The 27,137-nt window shown below is 43.0% G+C and overlaps 1 protein-coding gene across 1 annotated transcript in view; it reads right to left on the reverse strand.

Annotated features, from left to right (window-relative positions):
- The window catches only part of LRRC3B (leucine rich repeat containing 3B), a 92,288-nt gene extending 65,939 nt beyond the window's left edge, over positions 1-26,349 (reverse strand). The window contains exons 1-2 of the mRNA XM_066350903.1: positions 26,056-26,349; positions 1,021-1,107 (exon numbers count right to left, since the gene is read on the reverse strand). The gene's annotated coding sequence lies outside the window, so the exon portion shown is untranslated. The remainder of the gene's footprint in view (positions 1-1,020; positions 1,108-26,055) is intronic.
- Between the last annotated feature and the right edge of the window lie 788 nt (positions 26,350-27,137).

Here is a 27,137-nt window from a genome sequence, read left to right on the forward strand (position 1 = left end):
GGAAATATCCCCAATTTTTATAAGCAGTATATTTTTGCATCAAAATCCTTGTGCTATATAAGCTTATTTTTCCAGTAGATCTGAACATTCTTGTGAGGGTTTCTCTTGGGAGTCTAACAAAGAGACCCCATGCCCTAGGAAGTGTGGGCAGGATTCCGGCGGTCCTCTGGGGAAGTGGAGAGGAGAGGACAGATTGAATGTGCATGCTTCTTTTCTGACTCAGTTTACCAAAATTCTTATACTTCAAAAAAGAGGGAGAGGATACAGACGAAGTAATTCTCCAAACATTTAAATTTTGGTTTCATTTTCTTAAACTAGAAATTTCCATTTCCACTGACCCTTAAATAATCCCTTCTAATTTCCTGGAGAAATAGACCCAGAAGGCGAGAAGGCACGGCACCATTGAATACTGTTCTGCAAGATGGCAGCCAGGGAGGGGATTCACCCTCCAAAATCAACACACTTCACTGCCCGATTCAGTTCCTATCAGGATGATTTTCTCACTTGTTAAAAAACAACAACAACACATCTTTCTAAACATCATGAATAATGGATTGAGATTTCTGAAATCTTCCCCTTCCTTTCCCTCTACAATTTAAATCAAGCTATTTGAAAGCCAACATACTACATCTTGATTGAAGACTGAAAAAGTTATAAATAGTTAAGGTTGAAATTTATCCACAAAGGTAGGTAGATAGAAAAAAGAATCCCTCTCCTGTCCATGGGCAAGATGTCCCCAGCAGCTCATTATCAGCACTGCCCTCCTTTATCATAGAGCTGCTGTCTGGAAGGAACACAAGGAACATAAATGGGCCATGGCTGTGGCTGTGGCTCCACAGTGCCCACCTCCAAGCTGAACCCTCTGTGTTTGTCCCCTGTCCCCACCACCCAAAGCAGGCCCATGATGCATTTTCTTTAAGCCTAAACTGACACCGGGAAACTGTGTGTAGCTTGAGTTCCTAATACAGTCTCCCTCTGATGCCGGGCATTGTTTAAATGCTGCCTGCTCGGTGTACTTACATCTGTAAACTGTGTGCTGAGTACCAATTTCCAAGCCGGAGAATTTGCCATCCTGTTTCAACTTCCTCCAGGTTTCACTCGAAATTCCTGCCGATGAAAGGGATCAGGAGTTAGATTATGCGTCAGAAACATGAGACCTTTACAGAAAATGCCACGAGAATGGGAAAAAGACACTTCAGGCTGGGGCAATGGGAAGGGATGTTTCACGGGTGAAGTGAAGAAGGCTTAGTAAGAGGTGTTGGATAATTTCCAAAGGACTCTCTGAAACCTGTATCATCTGACCTTCAGAACAGCAATGGAAGGCGCCTCCACCTCTCACAGAGGTCCCAATAACTTCCATGCAATAAATATTTATTGAGCCCCTACTATGTACCAGGTGCTGGTTTACCCATAATAGTCAAGGCCTCTGCTCCCATAGAGCTCAGGGTTGAAAGAGGCAAGATCAATAATAAAAACAAACAAACAAACAGGTGCTCAAGGTAACATAAGATAGTGAGCCATGAAGAAAACCCATCAGGGTGACAGGTTAGAGCAGTGGCTCTCAAACTTTTTGAAGTCAGGGCACATTTAAAATCCTACAAATAATTGTAGGCGCACTATATACAAATTTCTGAGAAATATCTTATAATAATTAAGTCAAATATTATGGGAAAAAATATAAAATCCAAGCATGCTTTTGTGGTAATTAAACAAAATAAATATGAAAAAATTAAATTTATTATGACATTAAAAAACATTTTTATGTTACAGTTTTTGGGTTATGCTTTTTAGAATTCATAAAAAAGAGGAGTAAAAAAATAAAAAAAATCCACAAAAAGTTATCTTTTTATACATATAGATACATTCTTAGTAAGATTTAGTATCACAAAGATTTAGGAAATTCGGCAGGTCCCGGCACAAATGTGTTAAGTTTTTTCATTCTTATGTTTATGAGAAACATGAGCCTGATGTGTTCTAGTGATTTCTTCAATGTTTGGGCATATATTTGAAAGGCAAACTCTCATTTCCTCATCAATTCATTGAGGAATTCCTCTCTTTTTACTCTTAATTGTGTTGAATGCAAAAAACCCCCACCATACATATCATTTTAACTTTACACCAAACAAAGGATAGAAGAAACTTGCCTCCAGTCTTTCTGGGGAACATGGGGGGTAGTGTAAACAATCCAGCACCACAGCTTAACAGCCTTTTGCAACCTAATCAGGCAAGTGAGGTGGGTGGTTGGGGAGACTGTCAGCTTACAGGCAATTCCCCACACCTCTGTCACCCCAAAATCTAAACTCCAAAAACCCTGTTGGTTTTTTGGTCCCCAACAGGGCACATATTTCTCTGGAATACCATAGGGCACACCTGGAAATCTTCTAGGGCGCACCAGTGTGCCCTGGCACACACTTTGAGAACCACCGGGTTAGAGAGTGACCAAGGCTGGGATGGCTGCTCAAATGGTGACATTTGAGCTGAGAGCTGAAAGTGGTGTGATCTGTGGGAAGGCCGTCTCAAGCGAAGGAAGTTACATTCAGCAGCTTTGAAGCAGGAATATGCTTGACATGTTCTACAGACAGAAAGGCCAACCGAGGGAGAGACTGGTAAGGCACTCCATACACGAGTGTGTATGACCAGGCATCAAAAAAGAGGATCGAGGAGGAGGAGGAAACGACTCTCAGATTTGTTGAATATTTACAACGAGCCAGGCCTTGAGCCAAGTTCACAGTCACAGGCGGCAAGGCTGGGACTCCAACCAGGTTCTCTGGCTCTAAATCGTTTAGTTTTATACTAGACCATGCTGCCTGGCCCACACCCTGCCATCTGGAAGGCCAGCTTTGGTTCCCCCGAATGGAAACAGGGGAAAGAGAAGGAATAGTGATATTTGGAATCCTACATAGTATCCTTTTTACCTGCCGGCCGAAAATCACGTGAGTGATTTTCTATGAAGGGCATGTGTTGACTTGATTTTTAAAAATTGGAATTTCTCTAATGCTGGAGAAATAGCGTTTCCACTTCCTATTCTCGGTGGCCTCTGAGCTGGAGAGTCAGCTGATGGATTTTACACCCTGGGGTAAACTGAAACATGGCAGAGAGAATGTAATTATCAGATGTTACTGAAAAGGTGACTGAAAAAGAAAAAAATAAAACATATTTCATGCCTCCAGGAGATGAATCCAAATAGATCTTGTTCTGTGTTACAAGGATATTGCAGTATAAGTTCTTTCCCCACCCTCCTCTAAGCGAGTTTGAATACTCTCTCTGTCACTGCTTTCACATGACCTCAGATTGCTTTAGAAAACTGTCATATTGAATTAGCCAAAGCAGATAGTAATTCAGAGAGGTGCCAATGTGGCATTATTGAAAATTGCTGGTTGGAAGGCTTCCTCGCAGCATTATTCAGGAACAGTAACTCACTTTCATCACCATGTGTCGGGATGAGCAAATGATGAGCTTTGTGTGGTTTTTTGAATTAAACTTTCTTAAAAGTCCATCGTCAAGTTGAAAAGCGCACAGGGAACGGCTGCGTTCATCAACAGGAGAACAGGGGAACGTGAGCACACCTGTGCACCGGTCCTACTCTATAGTCACTTGGTGTGAAATACACCAGACACACGGACCCTTTGTGATGTCCTAGCAGAGTAGCCAGGTTTCAGAAGATCCTTGACTTTGATATCAGGGGCAAGCTCCAAGTCCAGGGGAATAAGGAATAAATGGCAGAGACCTGTACAATAAAATAACTCTTCCTTGTGATATTAATAATCGATCATCTCCTCAGAGAAGCCTTCCAGACACCTTGCTTCATCACATTCCCTGTCATGTTACCTTCATACTTTTTTATTTCTTTATAAGACTTAGCAATTTTTTATATCACCTGATTCACCTCATTATTTGCTTGGCTGTCTATCCCTCCCACTTCAGACCATAATCTCCATGAGAAGTAGGATCTAAACCATCTTCCTCTGCCCCTAGGAACAATACCTGGACCATAGTAGGCACTCAATAATTATTTATTGGAGAACTTTTGAATTCACCAAAATCAGATAATACCAGCACAGAGGCTATTCTGTAACAGTGTTGTTTGATCATCTGTAATAGGAAGGCCTGTAAAAGCTAGAATCCAGGTGGTCACCACAAACCATTCATCCTTGGTTCTGCTGACCAGAGATGGGCTTTGTGTCTAATGGTTACTTGGCAGAGGGGTTATTCATAGTGGAATAGCTGTGTAGTTACTGTGGGTCTCTGTACCAATGTAAGCATGTTCCTTAGTCAGCTCAGGAAAAATGTTACACAAAACCATCAACAAAAGAAAAAGACATGGCCCTGGCTGGTTGTCTCAGTGGTAGAGCGTCGGCCTAGCGTGCAGAAATCCTGGGTTCGATTCCCGGCCAGGGCACACAGGAGAAGCGCCCATCTGCTTCTCCACCCCTCCCCCTCTCCTTCCTCTCTGTCTCTCTCTTCCCCTCCCGCAGCCGAGGCTCCACTGGAGCAAAGATGGCCCGGGTGCTGAGGATGGCTCTATGGCCTCTGCCTCAGGCGCTAGAGTGGCTCTGGTCGCAACAGAGCGATGCCCCGGATAGGCAGAGCATCGCCCCCTGGTGGGCGTGCCGAGTGGATCCCGGTGGGCACATGTGGGAGTCTGTCTGACTGCCTCCCCATTTCCAGCTTCAGAAAAATACAAAAATAAAAAAAGAAAAGAAAAAGACAACCTACTGAATGGGAGATTTTTGCAAATGATATACCGGATAAAGGGTTAATATCTAAAATATATAAGGAATTCCTATAACTAAATACCAAAAATCAAACAAACAACCCAATTAAAAAATGGGCAGAATATCTTAATAGACATTTCATTAAAAAGGACATACAGATGGCCAACAGACATATGAAAAGATGTTTAACATCACTAATCATCTGGAAAATGCAAATCAATTGTAAATTGGTGCAGCCAATATGGAAAACAGTATGGAAATTCATCAAAAAAACCTAAAAATAGAGCTGCTAAACAAGCCAGCAATTCCACTGCTGGGTATTTATCCAAAAAAACAAACAAACTAATTTAAAAAGATATATGGCCCCTTATGTTCATTGCAACATTATTCAAAATAGCCAAAATATGGAAGCAACTTAGGTGTCCACTGATAGATGAATAGGTAAAGAAGAGGTGGTATACATATATAACAGAATATTATTCAGCAATTAAAGTGAATGGAATCTTGCTATCTGCAACAACATGGATGGACATAGAAGGTATTATGCTAAATTAAGTAAGTCAGACAGAGAAAGATACTGTATGATCTCAGTTATATATGAACTCTAAAAAAAAAAAAAAGAATAAACAGAACAAAACAGAGACAGATCTACAGATACAGAGAACAAGCTGATGGTTGCCAAAGGGGAAACAGGAGATAGGTAAAATAAAAGAAGAAGAACAGAAAATTTTAATAGGCTGGGGTAAGGAATAAAATATATATATAAGGCCCTGGCCAGTTGGCTCAGTGGATAGAGCATCAGCCCAGCATATGAACATCCCGGGTTCAATTCCTGGTCAGGGCACAAAGGAGAAGCAACTATCTGTTTTTCTCCCCACCATCTCCCTTTTTCTCCCTCTTCCCTTCCTGCAGCCAGTGGCTCAACTGGTTTGAGCATCAGCCCTGGCACTGAGGATATCTTATTGGAGTATCAGCCTCAGGCACTAAAAATAGCTTGGTTGATTCAAGCATCAACCCCAAAAGGGGGTTGCCGGGTATATCCTGGTAAGCGTGTATACGGGAGTCTGTCTCACTATCTCTTCTAATTTAAAAAAAATTAATCAATTAATAAAATAATTTTTAATTGTTATTTATCTAATTCCTGAACACCTACTTCTTGAGTTACACAATGAAATTCTTAGATGATTTCTGTGACCTATATCAAAAAGTCTAATATTTTCTTGCAACTTTTTAATTTGAAAATTGTATAAGTCTAAGTCTCCAAAAATGGTGCAGGAATTGTATGATGAATACTCTGGATTGACCAACTATTAATATTCTGACACATTTGCTTTCCCTCTCCATGTACATACGTCTATGGTATGTGTTTATGTATGCGGACACGTAAGTCTATGTATCTGTGTGTATGTGTGCATATGTGTTATGCGCAAGTATGTATCTGTGTGTTTATATGGGTGTTATGTATACACATGATTATATGTGTATGTGTATTTTGGCTTAAGCTGTTTGAGAGTTAGTTGTAGATATTGATATACTTCAACCCTAAATACTTCAGCATGAATCTACTAAGCCCAAAGTTAGTCCCCCATACTATAATTATCATACTCAGGAAATTTAAAATTCAAAATATACTATTTTATAATATAAAGTTAGCTTTCAAATTTCCTTCAGTGTGGCTAAGTGTCCTTTATAACTTATTGTGTCTCCAGGGTCCAATCAAGGATCATACATTATCTTTAACTCATTTCTCTTTAGTCTCCTTTTCACTCGAATGGCTCCCCTGACTTTGGGGGAGGGGGAGGTTCTGTTTATTTTTGTTTGTGTGTTGTTTGTTTTGGTCCTTTATAACATTGAGATTTTTGTAGAGTCAGTTGTTTTACAGAATTCCCTTCATTTTAATTTGCCTGATTGTTTCTCTTAATTACACCTGCTTAAAATCTCACATTCAAAGTACTTAACATGACTAATATAAAGTGGATGTAAAATAACTCAAATTTCCAAAAGGAACTTTTAGACCAAACTATCAAACCAATCAAGAATAAAACACTTCTGACATGGGTATCAGGTACCACCTGAGACCTCTTCCAAATTTGCTACAATGCTCATAATGCAATTAGGTTAGTGCTTCCCACATATTAGTCACTCACGTACTCCATTCAGAATTTTACTGCATTCAAGTTCTATCTGTATTAGCTTTTATACAATCTTTTACTTCAATTCAATTGATTTATTTAAATTTTTTCTTATCTTAAGAATTAATATTGATATTAGTGGTTTTGCTACGCTTACTGTATTTTTCTAATGCCTATCAAAGTATACATAGCCTGACTAGGCAATGGCACAGTGGATAGAGTGTCGGACTAGGATCCGGAGGACCCAGGTTTGAAACCCTGAGGTTGCCAGCTTGAGCGCGGGCTCATCTGGTTTGAGAAAAAGCTCACCAGGTTGGACCCAAGGTTGCTGGCTCGAGCAAGGGGTTACTCAGTCTGCTATAGCCCCACGGTCAAGGCACATATGAGAAAGCAATCAATGAACAACTAAGGTGTCACAATGAAAAACTAATAATTGATGCTTCTCATCTCTCTCTGTTTCTGTCTGTCTGTCCCTGTCTATCCCTCTCTCTTACACTCTCTCTGTCTGTTAAAAAAAAAAGTATACATAAATATCAAAAAATATTTGTGCATATCTAAAACTACCTGCTAACCACAGTGGAGTACTTAGGGAAACTCTGAGTAGAGTGTGGTCAAATTGGTGTGTGTGTGTGTGTGTGTGTGTGTGTGTGTGTGTGCGCGCGCGCGCGCACGTGCGCGCATGCACGTAGATGCAGAAAAGTCCTGCCCACTCAAGAGCTAAGGAAACAAAGACTCAAAGGACAGATAAAGAGTTTCCCAGAGAAGAAAAAGCTAAAGGACCTCATGACCACCAAACCAGTCATACATGAAATGTTACAGGGTCTTCCTTAAGAAAAAGAAAAACAAAAGCTCAAAGATACGAACAATAAAATGGCAAAAATTACATATCTATCAACAATTGAATCTAAAAAAAATACAAAATAAATAAACAAATAGCAATAATTACATATCTATCAACAATTGGATCTAAAAAAACCCACAAAATAATAAACAAACAGGGCAGAAAGAGCCTCATAGATACAGAGAACATTTTGATGGTTGCCAGATGGAAGGGGGTTTGGGAGATGGGTAAAATGAGATGAAGGGATTGAAGACGTACAAATTAATTGTTACAGAATAGTCCAGGGGATGTAAAGCACAGCGTAGGGAATACAGTCAATAGTATTCTAATAACTATGGATGGTGTCCGATGGGTACGATATTTATTAGGATAATCACTTAATAAGTTATATAATGTCTAATCATTAAGGTATACACCTGTAACTAATATATTGCAAGTCAACTGTAATCAAAAAATTAAAAAATGATTAATAAGAAAAAAAGAACTAAGGAAACAAAAAGGTGCCAAGGCTGGCAGGGCAACCCGGGGACAACGTCCAAACAAGTGACAAGATCTGCAGCTCCTGAGACAGAGCTTCCTCTGTTGTACACCGATGTCAGATTGATGGCTTCTCCATTCATTTCCCAACCCCTTAACAGGCAAGATTGAAAATGAGGCTTAAGGAAAATGCTTCTTGGGCAAACTCTGACACTGATGGAGCCACTGTGTCCTCCAGAAGATCACTCTTGGTGGCCTGTAAAATATGCACATTAGATCTCAGGATTCCTGATATTTCACACCCCTCTACAGGTCTCAGAAGGAAAATGAGGCTTAGAAACACCTACTGGGTTGTCCCAGGTCACACTGTCAGTTGGTGGCAAACCAGGAACATCATCTATGATTTCAGATACTCGGACCAGTCCATTTCACTCCCCATGCTGAGGCCTGAGCTTACGTAATTACTTATATATAAAACCACCTATACATATAACATCATATACATATAAAAACCATATTTATACACACACACACATATATAACCACATAGATATATACACATATACACACACATACGTATGTATAAATGTAAAACCACACCCGGCTTCTTGAATCGGTCCTAAACTCTCTTTCAAGCACAAATGTGTCTGGCCCCAAAGAGAAGATCACTCTCCAAACTTCACTCTTGTCATCTTTGCTACTCACTGAACAGCCAGCCATCTTTCTCTGTGCTCCTGCATGTGTGAACTGTGAAGCCTGGGCCAGCCCACACTTGCATGCTTTTAGTAACTCTGGCCATTCAAAAGTTCTACCAATATATAGTCATTATAAAAAAAGTCAGATTTAGACCTCCAGATAATTATTCTAGGGCTGGACTTTCTGCTTCCTGCCCACCTAAGGTCAACCCTCATGGAATAGAAGGCAGACTCAGGGATGGGTTGAGAACACCCCACACCTGTACTGGCAGCTGGTGGGTATCCAGCCATTCATTGGCTTAGGATGTTCTCAGGGACTCTCCCTTCTCTTTCACCCCAACAACTAATTGGTTACTAAGTTCTGTGGCATCTGTCTCCTGAGCACCTCTCTCCATCTTTGCTTCTCCTTTCCAGCTGATATATCTTGGTGCAGACCCTCATTTTCCTCCCCGAGACTGTAATAAGATTTCCTTCCTGTGCCCCTGTGCTCTGCCTGCCTGCCAAGTCTCCCTCTACATTAATGACTCTCAAACGGTGGTCCAAGGACTCATGGAGGTCCCTAAAACCTTTACAGGGGGGTCCAAGAGGATGAGACAACGTCTATAATATTGTAGACATGATTTGACTATAGACATGATATAGACTATTCCCATTGTATTATATCATAGTACAAAAGATATGAGTTGCCTTTTCTACTCTTATTGTATCATAAGTATACAGTGGTTTCCCTGAGTCTTTGTGACATGGGATATCACAACAGAGTGAATGCAGAAGCCGACACGAGAATCAGACTGTCTTCTATTAAGCCAGACACTAAAGAGATGTGCAAAGATGTCAAATAATGCCACTCTTCTCACTGAGTTTTTGTTTTTAATATAAAAATGTGTTTTCATGTTAACATGTAATGGGTTCATTGTGATTGTTAATGAATGAGTCAACATATTTTAAATTTTGGTTTTAATTTCTAGGATGGCAAATATGAATAATATAACCCACATAAGCAAACACTCTTTGGGATCTTCAGTAATTGAAGGTTTCTGACATCAGAAAATTTGAGAACCACCGCTTGAATTTTTTTCTTAAAGCGAACTCACTTTATCATGTTACTCCTCCATTTATAAACATTAGCTATCCAGAGGACAAAGTCCCTAATATTTAGCAAGGCCCTCAAGGCTGTCCACTGCAGCTTTGTCTCTTCACAAGGCTGTCCCCTGCCTTACAACATCACCAGCCACCCCGATCCCCCTATGCCCATCCAGCCACTTCCAGCATAGGTTTCCTAAGCCAACAGCAGGGGTTCTGTATTGTGTTGACTTAGTTCCACTTGACCAGGTAAGGTGTCCTGGAATCCCACTCCCTGTGGGGGTCAGGTTAAGGCTGGCCACAATGAAATCTACTGGAAATTTGGAAGCAGAAGCGAAACCTCAGCATCACATGTGAAAGGCTCTGGCAGCTCCCACACATTGTCACTGACGTCTAACTGACCTCATGGGTAAGGGCAGAGGTGGGCTCACATCTCGCCCAGCTCCTACCGGGACCTCCACCCTTGGTTTCTGAGTGTGTGTGTGCAGCTCCTGGGTCAAGGGCACCAGCGCCTTCCACAGGCACAGGTTTCTGTCCCTCCTCCCAGGTTCCAGGGTCCCCTTGCTTCCCGTCACTGGAGTCCTGCTTTCCCCGCTCTGAACCCTGCTGACCTCCAGCAATGCCAGGCCCACCACTAGCAGCAGAGGCGATGCCTTCTGCCAACCTCGTCATCAGCTCCCTGCCTGGGCCTTCTGCAGTGATGTTTCCCTGCTCCTCTACCTGTGCCCTGCCAGACCTCCACTCCATAAGGTCTGATTCGTACAGTAAACCCATTATTCCGTTACTCATAATGGCTCTGCTTCCTTGTTCACTACCTAGTTCACACTAAGTCTCGAGGTATCTTCCCCATCCTAATGGAATATCAATTTTCCCTTTTCTAAATCAACCCAGGGTCTCAGAAGCTTTTCAAAACCATTCTCACCAACTCACAATCCAGATGGATCTGACTCTTGTCTTCTCCATGTCCCCACTGCAGCCAGCACACACCCGTAGCCCTCCACCTGCAATGCTATGGGCTGTCTTCCACAGATCTGTCTCTCCCTCTTAAGTCTGCAAGCTCTCTGAGATCAGAGGCAGGATCTCATGATCTATATCTCTGTATCCCCAGAGTCTGGATGGAACGCGTGTTTGTTCAATGACCCGAGCACAGCGGAGGCAGAATACATATGACACCATGGGTTTCTAAATGTCCAACATCGGGGAAGAAGATGAATGAGAAAGGGTGGGGTTGAAAAAAATTCCATTTTTCTATGCTGCAGGATCTGCATAGAGTTTAAAGGTTTTAAAATCTCCTGGGCATATGATTTCCCAGGGAGCTTATTAAAGATGCAGATTCTTCGGGTCACAGATATTCTGTGATGATATGGATACTTCAGATTTTCTGATGTAGTTGGTTCAAGGTAGGGCCTAGAATTCTTCCATTTAACAAGACATGGCATTCTGATAAAGGGGGTTCTTAAAACACAGCTTATGAACCACTAGCAAAAAGGGTGTGTGGGAGAAGGGCTCGCAGGGCTATGAGGCTGTTCTGAAGCACTTGGCAGGAGGGAGGTAGAAAAGCAGGAAAGACTTGCTAAACGTGCAGTTTCCTGGGCGCCACCTAAATCTTCAGAATCAGAGGCGTTTTGAGAGTGGTGGGTGCCCAGTGGGGCTGAGAGTCAGGAAACAACTCCTCTGGTTTAACTGCTTAGTCATAAAAACCTGGTGCAGAGGCATTAACTTCCTGTCTTCATCTAATCCTCTAAACTCACCCCCGAACCTTCCATCGGCAAAGCAAAGACCGGAGGGTGGCCCTAGATGTAAGTGATGAAGATGCATAAGGAAAGGCCCTTCAGGGGACCACGTAAAAGGACCCTAAGGAGAAGAGCGGAAACTTTTAGAAAAACATCAAATTGACAAACTAGCAACATTGATTCATAGAAAGGACAAAAAACCGGAAGGCAAAGCAGCTCTCTCTGATTTTTCCAGAGTTTAACTGTCCCCATGGTGCCTATGGATTCCTCTCCTCCTGTTTCCTCGTGTAATCTAGATCAGCGCCACCCACTATGGTCACCGCCGGCACATGTGTCTACGGAGCACTTGAAATGTGGCTAGTGAGACTAAGGAGCTCAATGTTTAATTTTGTTCACGAATAATTCAAATTTAAATCTAATCACTAATACTCGATGTCACTACCGGAAAATGTTTAGTTATCAGGGCAAAAACTTGGATATGTTAATCTGCTTTTGCAACTGTAAATTCTATAAATTCTAAACTCAGGCTGAGTGTTGTTGATGAAAAGCCAGTGCCCAAGTGCAGTGTGCCTCAAGTATAAAATACACACTGGACTGCAAAGACTCAGTATGAGAAAAAAAAACTCAGAAAATTTTATTTGGACTATATGTTAAAGTGGCAATCTTGGATACATTGGGTTAAGTCAAATATGTTATTAAAATTAATTTTATCTTTTTTGTTTTACATGTCTAATGCGGCTATTAGAAAATTTTAAATAACAGAAGCAGCTAGCATTTTAGTTCTATTGGTATGTTCTATTTAAGAATGTGTAGAATGTGACTACTGAATGTAGTCACTAAATTCTTTGAAATCATCATGGAATGTCACTTTGTAGAGAGAAAGGAGGGCCCCTCGTTAGTCGCTTCAGAGGACTATAGGCTGATTCCAAGGACCCCCTCATTTTGAAAATGCCATTTTTTCAGGGTCCCATCCCTTCCCTCCTTCATATTCTATGGAACAGTCTTCAGGGTAGCTAATGAGCCTCTCCCAAAAGAAGCCTTAGAATTTCCAAATTCCAATCTGGTGTGGATACACCTTAATCACCCTCTTCATTCAACAGCCTTCCTTTAAATGTCTTTGACTTACTTAAAAGTACCACACTCACCCCAAAACAGTTTGAGAATTGACCTTGATGACAATATTCAAAACATTTTTACTACTGCCTCTCAAAAAAATAAAAGACCCAATATTATTTTGAATAAAGGCAACATCTCTCTCCAAAGGGACCAGTTTTGAAGCCAACCACACTGTCTAGGTGGAATTCTGGCCTGTTGGTTATATAAATTATCAAACAGAGAGCAGCATTCTTTTCTAATACTTTCTATAGGTCTCATCTGTCTGAAAACTGCTTTGGTTGTCATTTTCTCTGTTATCAGATGTTGACTCGCACTTTGACTCAGAGGTTTTCAACTCAGGGTCCATGGTTCCCCAGTGTGGCCATGGCTGGAATGCAGGGGGGGGGAGGTTCACAACTGTGGAATGTCTTTTCTGGGGGTTTTTTCCCACTGATAATTTGATATTTCCTTTCATTTTAAAGGCAAGCAACAGACTGCACTACCGTTATCAGCACCTCCAGGGGTCCCCAAACTTTTTACACAGGGGGCCAGTTCACTGTCCCTCAGACCGTTGGGGGGCCGCCACATACAGTGTTCCTCTCACTGACCACCAGTGAAAGAGGTGCCCCTTTCCGGAAGTGCGGCAGGAGCTGTATAAATGGTTTCAGGTGGCCACATGCAGCCCGCCGGCCGTAGTTTGGGGATGCCTGAATCGTAACCAATGCAAATCACAGCTTTCTATTCATATAACAACACAGTTGTTCCAGAAATCCTGAAAAGTCACTTATGCACAGCCTGACTTCAATATCATTACAGTTCATTCTCCTGCCTCTAGCTAGCCATAACATACGGAGGCAGCTGTTGGTCAACTTTTCACCTGGTTGCCACAAACAGGGACAGGTGCGTCTTCTCATAGAGATCCAGAAATCTAAAATGCTTTATGCTCTGCACTCATTCGTTCTTTGTGGCTACATGAAAAGAAGTCAGCCATTTAAATTATTTGCTCCAGTTTTGTAAAGCTGAACTGTTTAAATGAAATTTTTTAATTCTCTTCAGTTTTGCCTTTTGATAGGCATGTGAGTTACAAGTCTATAGAAAGTTCAAATACATCTGATGGGTAAGTTAACTACACTACTGAAGTGTGTTATTTAAAGTAATTTTTAAAAATATTTTTGACAGGTTGGGCAGAGATATATAGGTCATGCAAAATTCTGTGAGTTCTGTGAGAATCAGGTGTGCTTGGTGGGTTTTTCTTTTAATCCTATGTACCTAAGTTTTTACATTTAAAAACAGTTTTACATTTAATTTAAACAAATTTAAAAATATTGCCCTTGCTGGTTGGCTCAGTGGTAGAGCGTCAGCCTGGTGTGCGGAAGTCCCAGGTTCGATTCCCGGCCAGGGCACACAGGAGAGGCGCCCATCTGCTTCTCCACCCCTCCCCCTCTCCTTCCTCTCTGTCTCTCTCTTCCCCTCCCGCAGCCGAGGCTCCATTGGAGCAAAAGATGGCCCAGGCGCTGGGGATGGCTCCTTGGCCTCTGCCCCAGGCGCTAGAGTGGCTCTGGTCGTGACAGAGCGATGCCCCGGATGGGCAGAGCGACACCCCAGATGGGCAGAGCATTGCCCCCTGGTGGGCGTGCTGGGTGGATCCTGGTCGGACGCATGCGGGAGTCTGTCTGACTGCCTCCCCGTTTCCAGCTTCAGAAAAATCCAAAAAAAAAAAAAAAAAACAACAACAACAAAAAAACCAAATTTAAAAATAATGATTTTACATTTAAAAAAAATAAGAAGGGTTTCCCTAGACTGCCAGAAGGAACGGTGATTAAATAAAAAAAACCCTGACTATTAGCATTACATTCCTAATCTAGGACCCTGAATATCCATGCGGAATCCAAAAATGTTACCTCGCACTGGTCACAGTCATGCTCACACTTCCCACTCCACCCACAACTGAGTAGAAAGGTTTCTCTGTATTCTTTTTCTATTGTCAGTACACACGCACGTGCGCGCGCACACACATGCGCACACAAAGGTAGAGAAAGAAACATGCATTGTGTTTTGGGGTTTGTTTTAGTCATGTTGCACAGTTTCACATACAAAAGCCCTTGAGGTTGATGATGACTTAGAGAGACTTTGAGCTTGGAAAGCAAGCGGTAGCTTCCTAGGAACTCAAGAAATTGCCATTAATTTTTCTGGAAATGAGTTGACTCTTCCACTTTCAATAGGAAAAGTGAATCCAAATCTTGCCTGGTATTACTGAAGCTATTTCTTTCTGTCAGTTGAACACAATATGAATGTATATTTAGAAACACTACAGCACCAACCACTTAAAAAGAAAGCTGTGCGGAGCTTAACGCAGTCAAGTCGGGCTAGGCAGAAGAGAGTGACGTGTCTCGGAGGCCCATATTTCTCAGCACTGTTGTCCCAACATTTAGAAACACCCTGGCATAAAAACAACACTGTCAATTTTAGAAATTTTGTTCTCGTTCTTTAAAAAAAAAAAACCCAAAAAACAAGATTCAGCCCACGATTGAATACTGTCGATACATACTCTTCATTATACAACTGGCACGCCAACTGTTACCTAAGCGCTTCAGACTCTTCAAATCCCACACCCACACATTCTGAACTCATCTGCACCCAGATCTGAATAAAGATGAATAGCATCTTGAGGAAATAGTGTCTCCATTCTCAAATGGCAAAAGCCACGGAGCAAACTCCTCGTAGTGTCTGAGGGATTTCTTAGATGGACATAAAGGAATCTGAATGCCGTTTTTGTTTTGTTTCGTTCTGTTTTTTTCAGAAAAATTACATATTTCTATGGCAACCTGCCCACTGAGGATTTAACATGAAAAGGTACCTCAGACGTCCTTTCCAATATTGAGGTTCTATGATTCTCTTATTAATAAAGTATTATTTTATTTTGTTAAACTTAAGTTAATTAGGTTTGGGTAGCCCAACTCAGTACCAGTTGCTTGCACGCTGGATAAATAGGAAACCATGCCGACTGTATTTATTTTACTATCGTTACATCTCCGTGGTGTGAGCTGGTAAGAAAGTGCTGGCTGTTAGCACCTTGGTGATACACACACATGCGTGCGCGCACATGCACACACACACACGCAAACAATATGCTTAAATTATTTTTTCTTCATCTCAAGCCATGACTTCAGAAAATCCCCAACAGCTGAATGAATTGTTTTCCAAATGTTTGTTTATAAACTGGATGTTTTCATTCCATTCATTAGTGTTCATTCATTCATTTAACAAGTAGCTATTGAGTGATTTCTATGTGCCAGGCTGGTGGCGAACATCAGGTACAGTGGCATAAAAACAGGCACATCTTTGTTCAAAGATGTGCTTCGCAAGGTGGCCAGGAGCTCCTGTAGCTGCAGATAAGGGGGACAGGACCCCAGACAGCAACAGGGGATGAGAGCTACAGCAACATCTGACACCTCACTACTGTGGGGCCAGGTAGCTTGGGGTTTGGAAAAGAATGAACTAGACTCTGAGTCTCAGATCAGCTTCTGAGCAGAGGTGGTAAAATCTCTGCACCGGGGCCCAAATCCATAACCGATGTGCTGTCCTTACATCAAAGCCTGACTGCATCTTTGAAACTTCTCAGGATCAAGTTCAATCAGGCAATACAACAAAATACCTACAGATAGCACAGAATCAGAAGAACACCAAGATTCACTATATTGTGACAAGCCTGGGTTATTTTTTTTGTTTATTTGTTTTTTTGCGGAGCTAATGTTACACAGTACTTTTAAACCAGGCCTGATGAAATAGGCTGGACGCATAGCCTCCTCTCTGCTGTGTGAAAGCCAACATTCACCAAACTCAGCCCCTCAACTAGAAATAATTCAACTCTGCTAAGATCTGATCAATTTCCTTAAAAGCCTGCATGATCAAAACCAGTCCAGGATGGATAGAGATCAAAAGTAGGAAAATTATACAAATGCAGATGCAGATCTGGACGTGACCTAGACTAATACCTAGTCGGGCTGACTACTTCTCAGAGGATCCTCTCTGCTCCCAGAGGAGCAATCAGCACACACCGCACAGAGGCTGTGTGCACCTTTCTCCGTCATCCTGGACCCATGCTGAAGCAATCAATAACTCCTCACCGGATCTCTGACATACAGACTTCCAAAATGGAACGTCAAGCTCCTTCTGATGTTTTTAACAGAAGGAAAGGGGAAAAACTACTCCTACACTTCTCTTCCTCCATCTATTGTTGAAATTGAAAAAGGCAGGTAAGCACATTCAGGTATCTTTGTGTGACTCAAATAAGGCTTGGGGCTTTACTGTGTGCCTGGCTCTGTCACAGCATGTAGGGTCTACTGATAATTCTAATGCATATCTGGTTCTTTGCAAGGTTCCATAGTCCAAAGGTTCCTCAGAGCAAAGTGTATAGAGGATAAGAAATATGATAACTATCAGGCAGAAAACCAGGGCTCAGAGAGCTTAAGGGACCCTTACCTGTGGCCATGCAGCTAATGGCAGAATTCTATTCAAAATCAGGAATTCCAATTGTAGGTCTTATTTTTATATAAATACAAGCTTGGAAACCTGGGACTCCACTCTCTACAGGAAGCTGAATAGAGTCTGTGTAAGTGTTTTGTTTTTAGTTGAATTACTTCTACCATTAAATATCAGGAGCTTTCATATGAAAATCTGGCATTTCTGATTTTAGTTTGGAAAACCCCACGGTCTGACCTATCCTGGTGCAGGCAACAGAAAGAGAGGGCACTGTAGCTCACTTCTTCGTGGATCTGTAATAACCCAAATACATTCAAAGACCTCCTCCCTCTCCCTCTATGAGCTCACGCTCAGCTACACAGAACTCTAATAGGCCATGCTGTTCCCTCTTCCATGCCTGCGCTCAGATGACTTCCTTCTCCTGGGACGTCTCTATCTGTCTTGCCAGTTTGGTGGGTCTATGTGATCAGTCTTCCAGGGTTCAGTTCAAACTTCCAGGGCTCCCTGAAGTCAATTCCGGTATCTCTGGGAAAACGAACCAGGCTTTGTTTGAGGCTCTTGACCATTTCCTGGTGCTTGTATTATTGAATCTCTTTCCACACCATGTGTGCATATTCAATGCTGGGCACAAGGCCAAGCAATCGATAATATGTGATAATTCCTAAAAACAAAGACTAAAATAGTATTTCTCATGTGCCAGACACTGTTCAAAGCACCTTATACTTATAAACTCATTTAAGCCTCACAGCTACCTATTAATATACCCATTTTACATGGAGAAAACTGGGGCCTATTAAAGGTTGGGAAATTTTCCCAGAGTCCCTCACTCAGCTATTGAATGGCAGAAGAGAAACTAGAACTGAGTCTGGCTATTTCTGGATAGATGGGTGGATGGTTGGTGGATGGACGGTTAGATGGAAGGGAGGAGAGAAGAAGGGAGAGAGAGAGAAGAGGGAGGGACAGATAAAGTGTCAGGAATAGGCAATGGCAAACCAAACAGAGAGAGATGTGAAGGAGCACTTTCCACTGTAGACACTTCAAGTCTTGTGGTGAGGTGGGCCAGTGCTCTGTGTTGGTTGACGTTAACAACAGACTCTCGGGGCGGGGTGGAGGGGAAGCACCTCTTTGTGGTGTCGGATGGTTTCTGTGCTGTAAGTAGTCTTACCATTCCTGATTTCAAGCTACCAACACGATATCACCAAATGCAGCGTGGGAGAGAAGACATGAACAATCGCCTGTACTAACCGGTACTACCCCCCGCTTTACCACATGAGGGCATTGTACACGCCAAGGAAAATGGCAGATGACGTGACAGGCTGGAGCGGGTGATAAAGGTCCTATTAAACTGCAATAAGGATGGGATCCTCCTCTATGCAACCAGGGGTAATTCACAAGTTGTGAACAGGGAACGGCATGGTTTGTGGTTATAGAAGTGTTGGACAGAGGATGGACACACAGTCAGAATCTTAGAAACCCTTACTTCTCTCTCCTATGTCTTTAAGGAGTAATAGTATTGCTGCAAGGTTCCATTTCCTTCCTATTCTGTGCCTTTAACTGTCAGGCATTTTCCCCTCCAATTCCCTACTGCATCCCCTTATCCTAGGCTCCCAGACATGCTCCAGGTGTCACAGGCCCTCAGGATTGCAGTATCCACCCATCATTGGAGGATCTTTGGCATCTAAGGGCTGGGAGGCCTAAGCAAAGAAGTGGGTCAGAACCAGCTTAAGCAGAGTATAAATAAAACCATGCCAGACGCATCTTTGACATTACAGACCGTGGAGCTGGAATGGGTTTTAGGAACCATTGAGCTTCCAATCATCTTCTTCCTGGGGAAGTAGAGTAGAGGGCAGTCAACCAGCCCCCACGCCGCCAAGCTGGTGAGAACCAAGGCTGGAATTAGAACTGGGTCACCTGGTTCCTAAATACTCTACATGTACATAAAGACAGTGTTTTCTGAGACATTGCCTTTCCTCTGCAAAGTCAAAGGCTTTCTTAAAAGAATTCTTTGCTTGTGCTAAGCAGGTTCCACTTCACCAATCAGAACAGACAGAAACATGGTGATATCCGGGAGCAGGGACATCCTGTCATCCTCCACCAACAAAAGACAGTATGAGCCATCTGTTTACGAAACACTGCATGGCCCCAGTACCCTCATGATCACTGAAGGATTTATTGTCCAGTTCAAGAAGTTTCTTGATCCCGGCCTTTTCCCCTGGGTTTCCATCCACCTGCCTGTACCGAAGCCATTTCCTGATAAATAGGAAATGGGCAGGGAGAGGAAGTAAACCTTTAAAGGCCACCGTGGCAGCTCTACTTCGAACAAATAAATCACTAACGGGAAAGTTAAAACTTTTGGCTAAAATGCAGTGTAGTCTGATCATTCAAACCCACTTCAGGTATAATTGGACAAGGCTATAGGGCATCTGGCCAAAGGAGGGAGAGGGGACCATTGGAAACTGAAATACAGGCCGGCGTTCACCCAGCAGGAGGCCAGAGCCTTCTGTTCTGATGAAGCCCATTTTCCAGTTCTTACGAAGGATGCCCACAGCCTGGCTGTGGCCCTGCCATCTGACCCTCTTGTCAGCTAAAGCTATTCTTCACCTCTGGTGTCAGTCAGTATCCACAACCATAATCCGAGAAAACTAATTCTTTTTAGGTCAGAGAAGTGAAAACTGGTCGGGGAGAAAGATCTACCTGAGAGCAACAAGCTACTACGAGGACCTATGTTACTATATTCCCAGGCCCATCCCAATTCACACCTGCTGTCCCAGGGTAACAAGTAAGATCCCTTTCATTCTCAAAAGTACTTCCGTTGGAGACAGTACATTAAACAGTCACCCTAGCCTTTCATTCTCAAAAGTACTCCCATTGGAGACAGTACATTATACAGTCACCCTAGCCCAGGGTCCTTAGGGTCACAGACCTCCAAGGCATCCATCAATAGGATTCCAGGGATCCATGAACTCAAATGGAAAATGGTCCCAAATTTGTTCCTAACACTGAGCGACAATTTAGCATTTCATTTTATTATAAGTACAGGCAGCAAACCTCAAATGCCATAGCAGTACTGATGATTCTGTCAACAACATAAATCAAGTATTTTCCTACCTGGACAATATAAATCAAAGCTGTTACTAGTATGGCTGCAGGAATCTCATAGCAGCATTTATGATCATCCCGCCTTCAAAATAATGGCAGCCATTAGTCCCACCATTAAATCTTGTTACAAAGACATAGGTAGGTCACAATGTTATATATATATAACTATTTCAATAAAATTTGAACTATAATCATATATATTATATTTTATGTATTTAAACACATCATTCTGGAGTCCTTAAGCTTGTCACACCATCAAAGGGCACCAAGACATTAATAGGACTAATAGCCCTTGACCTGGCAGTTGAGAAGCCACATCAACAAGGGACAGGGGACTAGAAGAAAGAGACTGTGTCCTCTAGCTGAGGAGCTAGCCAGCCTTTGAGTCATCTAGACCATGAGGAATTATTTAAGTATCTTATTTTTCCTTACATACCTTTTCTTATTTATCACTCCTATTAGCTTTCTTTATCTTCTTTTATTTTTATGCCTTTCTCTTTTTTATCCTTTAGCTTCAGTTTTCTCTCAAATGTCTCTTCATCTTCCTAGGCTAACTGCTGGGTTCCCTTCCTCTGGGTGGTTTGTTTTCCCTGATGGCCTGCCTCTCTTATCCCCTCCCCCTTTCCCCTAACTCTCACCTCCAGCTGCTTCTCTGTTGCCTCTCTGGGCCCTCATGACATGGCTGGCTATCAGCCACCCCTGTCTCATGAGTTTTATAGCAGATATTTTGGGCACCAAGAGTCTATACTATCCCTTCCATCAGGGAAGGGGATTACTTTTCTCTCTAGAAGGTGTTTTTGCGAAGTAACTAAGAAACAGACCGACCACCCAAATAAACACCTATGAAACACCGCATGGCAGATGGTCACATAGCTTTGCAAACTCAACTTTGAATAATAGCAGTTGTAGAAAGGATGGAAAACATTTCTTCTTGATAATCCCTGATGACTAGACATGTGGGAATGGTCAGCAGACTGGGCCAGGATTCTTCTCAGGGCATAAATTCCCAGTCTACTAATAGGGGAAATTATATTGCTTAGTCACTGCAAAGAGGAGAGCCTTCCGCAGAAAGCCTCTACAAGGAATCTTTTTCTAAACTATTGCAGAACTGAGGTTAGAAGACTAGAGAAAAAGCCAGTGTGACTACATGACCTTTGTGTTTTAGCTTTGGACAAATATATAAGTACCTTCTCCCTGCCCTCACTAGGGGAAATATTGTCCTGAAACAGCCATCTCTCCCAACCAGGTACTGAATACTAACATGCAGACTGAAAATTCTATCAATCACCTAAGAAAAGAAGGAAGGAAGGAAGGAAGGAAGGAAGGAAGGGAGGGAGGGAGGGAGGGAGGGAGGGAGGGAGGGAGGGAGGAAGGAAGGAAGGAAGGAAGGAAGGAAGGAAGGAAGGAAGGAAGGAAGGAAGGAAGGAAGAGAGGGAGGGAGGAAGGAGGAAGGAAGGAAGGAAGGAAGGAAGGAAGGAAGGAAGGAAGGAAGGAAGGAAAAAAGGAAGGAAGGAAAAAAGGAAGGAAGGAAAAAAGGAAGGGAGGAAGGAAGAAAGGAAGGGAGGAAGGGAGGGAGGGAGGGAGGAAGGAAGGAAGGAAGGAAGGAAGGAAGGAAGGAAGGAAGGAAAAAAGGAAGGGAAGAAGGAAGAAAGGAAGGGAGGAAGGGAGGGAGGGAGGGAGGGAGGGAGGAAGGAAGGAAGGAAGGAAGGAAGGAAGGAAGGAAGGAAGGAAGGAAGGAAGGAGGGAAGGAAGGAAAAAATAAGCCAATCTTTCTTTGAAGAATACTTAGATTTGTCGAGTGTTTCTCCATATGTGAGAATGACTCACAATATTTTATTTTTTATATTTGTTTCCATTTTATTTATAATAAAGGCACAAGCCTATTATAAAAACTGAAAAGTAACGACACTTGCATTACACTATACCAGTGGTAGGCAAACCGTGGCTCGCAAGCCACATGCTGCTCTTTGGCCCCTTGAGTGTGGCTCTTCCACTAAATACCACGTGCGGGTGCAAAGGCCACCTTAGGAGTACCCTAATTAAGTTAATAACAATGTACCTACCTATATAGATTAAGTTTAAAAAATTTGGCTTTCAAAAGAAATTTCAATCGTTGTATTGATATTTGGCTCTGTTGACTAATGAGTTTGCCGACCACTGGACTATACTGTTAACCTAAAAAGCAGCTCTGAGAGTGTAGGATAAAATGAAAACATAAGTTTCATAAACTTTATTGATCTGTTCATTTATCCTCTTAAAGAAAAAATGTACTTATCGGTGTGTTTTTTTAAAAAAAGATGTATTCAATTATTTGTATTAAATGAATTATACGGCTCTTGTTAACTTTTTCCCTTTGAGGAAATATAAATAGTACGTTCCAAGCCTTTAAGCTATTGAAAAGATTGCAGATGTCATTCTCATACAAAAGGAGCATTTCATGTGTCGTGTTGTGATGTTTAATTCACTAAGTTTTTATAAAGCATATACAGCTGTTACTAGTATGTTAGATATAAGAGCTTCCATTCTGTCTCTCAACACTTGCAGAATAAAGCTTGCAGAACAAAGTGCCAATCTGCAGATAAAAAAATAAATTTAATTCACTTATGTTATTCAAATATAAATAAAAAGACATTATATATTTATTTAAAATAAAATATATGAGGGTAAAGCCTCTCCGGTTCCACTTGGTCCTCTTTTTATTTTCTTTGCTAACATCTTCTTCAAATTCCACAGAACCTTATTATTGGCCGTTTTTTTGGTTGTTGTTGTTATTAAAAATAGGTCAAGTTCAGATGCTCTGGTTCTTGATTTTTTTTTTTCATTTTTAAATATCTAACCAAAACTGAGAATTTTAATTCATAATATGTATTGCATACAGACTTATTCATTGTGTTCTGTATAAAAAAAGGTTTTCTTTTTTCCATAATCTTTTTCCCAGAGCATGTTGCCTAATAGTAATTGTTATTATAATAGTCAATAAACTAATATATATACATAATATGTACATATATACATAATATGTACATATATATACATAATATGTACATATATATACATAATATGTACACATATATACACACATAATATGTACATACATATATAATTGAAGGTAAATATTTTCCCAAAGAATTGCCACAGCAGCAGTGTTGTGTGGGCCCTTTAACGGTACAACACACAGGAGTTAAATAAGTAGAGGGGATGTGGCCCCATAAACAGGTTGAGGATACAGCTAACTTCATCTCACCCCTGGAAAGGCTAGAAATTGTGAACCAGAATGCACGCCTGGGTGCAAAAAGATTTTCTTGCTGTGAGAGAACATTTCTTTTAGCTTTTGCCATACCTGACTTCAATGCTCCATCTTTGATTTCTCTAACACTACTGTCATCCAAATAAACCAGTATCTCTACCTTCCGAAGGTTACCCTTCTGGGATGATCTGATGTCTAATGGTTCTTCTTGAAGAGTGGTACAGCTGAGCGTATCTTCTTCTACCTGTGTAAAAGCAATGTTCATCTCTAGTGAGTTCTCTAGAGTGAATGCTTCCCTGAGACAACAGGATGCTGGCATTCACTTCAGCCAACCCAACGCAGATGGCAGACTGAGGTGGTGGAACGGAGGGACAGGGAGAGAGCATCCCTCAGCGCAGCTGTTCATGGCCATTTCTGTCACCCCAAAGCCCTGATCGGCCACGCCCATCTCCCCGACCCGACCCCATGCCTCTTCACCAGCACTGGTCCCTCTCCCTCACCTTTTCCTCCTCCACCCCTAGTGACTGGTGAGTCTCTGCATCTCTGCCCTGGCTTGTCACAGCATCAGGGATGAAAGTCCTGCTCCAGGTAACATAAATGCACCAGTGTCCACTATCTGCCTGTAATTCTTAACCCCCACCAGGTGATTCTGAGAAACCAGCTTTTCTGTTTACTCCAGCTGACTGTTGGCATGTCCCCAGGGAGAGGACATCTTGGTAATCTAGCTACATAGGAAAGGCAGGGGATGTTCTGAGAAACCAGATTTCGGTTCTACAAGAATGCTAGGGCTCTACGGGAACCCTAAGCTCCTGCAGAAAGTCCCCTTTGTAAATGGGCTCAGTGGGTGAGAAAATGGCAAAGAACTATTTTTCCCCTTCCTGAGCCCCAAGTATCTTTTGCTACAGATTCACATCAGCCTAAAAGTTTAACGCAAGGGTCAGAAATCCAGAAGAAATAATAACAGATCATTTCATTGGATTCAAAAGGATTTTTCCCTTTGATGTACTACATTTTCTCTTCTTTTCAACAATAATTCAGAGTTGAGCAGGACAGATATATTCAACTTGACAGAAGAACTTTGGTAAAATGGTTGAGAATCCATTTAATTTTTATTTAGAATCATTTGAAAAGGTTATGTGCTTAGTTGATTTTTGCTGATTTGGAGACTTATAAATATTCTGCTGCAATCTTTTGCAAAACAGGCAATTTGTGGTAGTTTGTCCATTATATGATGGTAGTTTTTTCTGGTTATGCTGATTGAGGCATTTGTGAAAAATCAGCAAAATGATCTATTTTTTAACAAACACTTTCCCTAATTAATTTTTTTCCTAATTAAATTTAAGATGCTGAGAAACAGCTGCGGTGAACGTAATGTATTTTATGCACAAACACAGTTGATGTTGACCAGGGTCAGAAGACAGTGGTTCCAGCACCAGTTAAGCTACGAACACACTGAGAGCCTTGACCCCATCACTGAGTCTCCTCCCTGCCCCTGGATTGGGAGCGGTGATAGCTGAGACCCCTTTAGCTCTAATACTCTGTGATTCCTTCACTTAGAAAGAAACTCATTTGCAGAATACAGTATCTGCAGTTTGTGACCAGAGAGCAAATCTCTCCTCACACCGGGATTCCTCTTTCCATTTCTCCTCACGTTTCAAAGGGGAATGTCTACCAAAAGGTCTAGAAAAGAAGTTCAATGTCAGCAGCCCTAAATCTGCTTCCAATACTAGGATCTCATTCTACCAAGATGCACCCCAACAGACACTGAAGGGGGTGAGATGTACTATCAGTCTTCCCAGTGCCCCAGTCACAGGGGCTCACAGGCCAGGGCTGGCACTTATAGTATTACGCCCCCTGGGTTTGGAGGAATGAGCTGGAGGCCTCACCCACACTTCCTTGTGGACAAAGGGTCTTCAGTACCAGTTAGGGCAGGGAGTGTGGCTCACACCTCAGGTTCCCTGCTCACCCGAGGAACCAGCCCCACCACTTACTGGCTGGGTGACTATGAGCAAATAGTTTCTCCACGGCTTAGTTATCTCACCAACAAAATGGGAAAAATAACTTTATCTTTCACGCTGTTGTGAGGATTCAAACGAAAACAACACACATATCATACAATATCTACAATAACGCTCAGCACAGAGTAAGCACTCAATAAAGGCAAGCGTCGGTTATTATTACCACCTGTCTCACCAGATTAGTTCAGCCACCTGAGAAAACCACCTTGGTGTGGATTTAAGGTCTTCCTTCAATAGTTCTCAAAGGACCTGTTCCAACCCGTTTCTACACAGAAAGAAAAGTGATCTGAGCACAAATCCAGGTGATAAGCATCTGGATTGGGGGTGGGGGTGGGGTTGGGGGTGGGGGTGGGTGGGGACAGGGGGTTGGGAACGGACCCCGGGGCATCAGAAGATAATAAATCTTACAGAGTGAGGGACTCACTTCCGGGGTCCTACCTCGAGAATCCAGGTGATTCCGAAGAAGCCGAGGCTCTGTCCCTGGCCTGGGAGGGTGTGGCCTTCGTGCCCAGGAGCCGCACCCGGAGCCCGGAGCCCGTGCGGAGGGAATCCCCGTTCCCGCTCCTCGGGGCTCTGAAGCTTGCCTCGAGGTGACAGGGAACTCGCTGCTCCAGGGGTGTCCTGGGATGGGAGGAGCCAGCTGGGAGCGCCTCCCCGGAGCCCTTGGGAGTAGACTACTCTTTTGATAGGGTTTGGCCAGGGCGTGCGCCCCCGAAAGGGGACTGCGTTGGGCTGTGCTTTCTCCCAGTTGGTACAGGAGAGCAGGAGACCTCTACAGGGCAACCGCAGAGACGGCTGTGCCCCTAGATGCCTGCACGTGTGAGGTTTGACCAGGGAGAGACGGAGGTTTGTACATGGCTCCGGGTCCACGTAACCTCCAAATTCCCTATAGGTGCACTAGGAACCGAAAACGGGACTCAGCCAGAGGCGCCGCTCGGAAAGGGGCGTGCACCAACTCAAGCAGAGAAGGTTAAATGGGGTGCGTTCAGGCCTTTGGCTGCCCAGTATGTTTCCTACCAGGATAACTGGGACCCGGGGATGCTGCCCCCCCCCTTTTGCAACAGCAGTCTAGGCCCCCTCCCGCAAACGCTTTTCCATCCCAGATATCTGGGGTGCAAAGGAGCCCAGAGCCACGCCTTCTGGCGTCTGGAACAACCAGAAGGATCTACCTCGGGGCTGCAAAGTGGACAGCCCACCTCCGCACTAGGTCTGCAGGGTCTTCCCTCCCCCGATGCCCACACCCCAGCGCCCTGCACGCCCTGCACGCTCCGCAGCTCTGCGCTCCGGAGCAGAAAGGGGCTCCCCCACTCCTTCGCTCCGCCCAGGTGCGATTTGCGGAGGGGTGTTGGGGGGGGGGAAGGTGGCTCCCACTGCAGCCTCCGCCCCTGCACTCTCCGCCAACCCGTTTGGACCCCTGCCTACTCCTCTGGCTCTGGGGACTGTCCCCACATCCCGCATATACGTCTCCCCTGGGGGTAGGAATCCCCTTCCCACCCCTAGGGCTATGGAGACGTCCTTAA

Source organism: Saccopteryx leptura, chromosome 10 (genome assembly GCF_036850995.1).
Source record: "Saccopteryx leptura isolate mSacLep1 chromosome 10, mSacLep1_pri_phased_curated, whole genome shotgun sequence".
Lineage (NCBI taxonomy): Eukaryota > Metazoa > Chordata > Mammalia > Chiroptera > Emballonuridae > Saccopteryx > Saccopteryx leptura.